The sequence below is a fragment of the Temnothorax nylanderi genome, unplaced genomic scaffold (assembly GCF_030848795.1).
Source record: "Temnothorax nylanderi isolate EJ_2023f unplaced genomic scaffold, tnyl_v1.0 TNYL_tig0340_pilon, whole genome shotgun sequence".
Lineage (NCBI taxonomy): Eukaryota > Metazoa > Arthropoda > Insecta > Hymenoptera > Formicidae > Temnothorax > Temnothorax nylanderi.
This window is the reverse complement of record NW_027249402.1, coordinates 4,679-7,221: the sequence shown is the minus strand read 5'-3', so window position 1 is coordinate 7,221 and position 2,543 is coordinate 4,679. Positions and strand designations below refer to the sequence as shown.

At 25.5% G+C, this 2,543-nt stretch overlaps 1 long non-coding RNA gene across 1 annotated transcript; it reads right to left on the bottom strand.

Annotated features, from left to right (window-relative positions):
- Window positions 1–333: 333 nt before the first annotated feature.
- Window positions 334–1,536, bottom strand: LOC139781461 (uncharacterized). Its single transcript, XR_011720546.1, has 3 exons — window positions 1,494–1,536; window positions 541–726; window positions 334–370 (listed from the first exon to the last, which is right to left on the bottom strand). It is a non-coding gene; the product is annotated as an uncharacterized lncRNA (long non-coding RNA).
- Between the last annotated feature and the right edge of the window lie 1,007 nt (window positions 1,537–2,543).

The window sequence follows — 2,543 nt, the reverse complement described above, 5'->3', positions numbered from 1 at the left end:
CACAGTTTCATCTCCTTCTATCAGCTCACAATCAGTTTCTGTTTGCATTACTTCAGTTTCTGATTCTCTTGGCTGTAGAGCTCTGAAAAATATACAATGATAACAGATAAAATCTTAATTACTATTAATTTTATGTTTAATAAAAGCAAAATTATTTTATCATCTATACACGTAATATGCAAGCAAATTTATATTTGTATATATATTGTTATTGAAAGAAAAATGCGAACAGATTTTATATAATAGAGATATGCTATATTATTATTAAAATAAAATATAGATAAAAAAATTCACATTAAATATACCTATTTATTTCCTCTTGTTGATTTCTGCATCTTTTTCTTCAGATATTAAATTGGAAACTTCATTACTGTAAAAAGAATTATTATCATCAATTTTTTTTCTTATATTTTATTTATATATTCATATTCAGTATATTAGAAACATTATATTTGTATTATATATAAACATCAAACACACACATTTTATACATATAGTTATTTAAATTATTACAGTAATAATAACAAGATGAAAGCCTACCTATTATTCAAATCTGACATAAAAAATTTCGTTGGAATGGCATTTGGATGAAGTCGTGCTCTTGCTTTAATTGTATACCATTTTTCTTCAAAATGATGGTGACACAGACGACAATTTCGATAGGCATATTCTGGTCCTAAAGGTATAAGATCTTGCCTTCCACATGCTTGTACCCATGCCAACCATCTATATAATATTAAATATATTAATATATTATATAAATAAACAATTAATAAGTAATTAAAAATAATTAATTGTTAATAGTAAATAATTAATTAAATACTAAAAAATTAATAATAAAATAATATAAATAACTATAAAATAATTAATATTTATAATTCAATATTAATAAATGTTGGATTACATATCTACATTCAGACATTTATTAATAGTTTCAACATTTAATTGAAAGCAGTGCATTGCACATAATATATACTACTCTAAAAAAAATAGGAAACGCGTTTTACAAAGAAAGAAATGGGCTATCTTCAAATCGTTGTAACTCCGTGAAAAATCATCATACAGAGGTGCTCAAAAAAGCATTTCAAAACTTGAAGTTTCTACTTAAACGTACTATTGATAGTTTTTAAAAATCTCTTAATCTTCTCAGTGCTGTGTTCTAAAAAAGGGCATATCGTTTTTTCCCTTAAATTTACGTATTTTAACGTTCTATGCCGTGACAGGATAAATTCTCTCGACAAATACAACTAAATTTCCATAAACTACAATCTTTTACGTACAAATTGCTTTTTTAAAATTTTTCTACAATTTTTTTTGCCCGAGTTACATGACTTTGAAGCTAAACTTGTTCTCTTTTTCAATATATAATGCCAGTTATGACAAAAAAAATATATATATGTAATCAAAAATCTAACATATTAGGTATTATTTATACAATTTTAAAATATTTATGTATTATAATATAATATAAATATTAAGTAATATATGTATACCTTTGATGCTCTTTTGGAAAACGGAAATAATGTCGCTTCTCTAATTTACTGCCAACATGCAGTTTGGTGCTGCACACCAATGAGTATTCTTTCGAAGTCATAATATATTTTCTTGAAAAATCTTCACTCTAAATTACAGCAAAATCTGAAACAAAATCAAGACCAAAGCGGTAGACCAAAAAAAAAAAGCTCACGAGGGATTGAAAACCTGTGTAACCTGTATATACTGTTTATACAGATTACAATCCCTAAAATTGGTTCTCTCCTTTCCTTATCACTTCCTTTCACTTGCACTTAACTAGTAGATCACTCAATGTAACACTACACTTGTCATGAGAGTGGACATTTAATCAGACACCACAATTTAATGCACCTCTGATTGACACAGCTGACTGACGTACATTTACCGCCAATTTCCTCACGCAATAAACAAATGACGGTAGACTCAGTCAACAGCAAGCCAACAACAAAGAGAATCCAACACACAATATAGAAAAAGACATTGAAAGATAGATTTTTAAATTAAATATATTTATATCACAGAAAAGAGAGATTTTCTGTTATTTAATATTTATTTCTATTTCTAATTTTTTTTATTGCGCGTTGGGCCTAACACACACATATCATACAATAAAGTATGCTTTATTGCAGTTACATTAATGAGTGAAAAATTGTGATAGTAATACATATATATTTATAAAATTCTTTTTGAATAATTTATTTTTTACAAGCAAACAAAGGAAACAGATCTATATAATTCTTTTATATATATATATATATATATATATATATATATATATGTGTGTGTTAGATAGATGCATAAAAATTTACTTAAAGAATTATATAAATCTGTTCTTTTTTTGCTTTGTAAAAAATAAATTATTCAAAAATAATTTTATAAATATATATGTATTACTATCACAATTTTTCACTCATTCCCAGTGAGAAATACCTCATCAAAACGATATCAAATTGACGTCAAATAGATGAAAATTTCATCTATTTGACGTCAATTTGATATCGTTTGATGAGGTATTTCTCACTGGATAA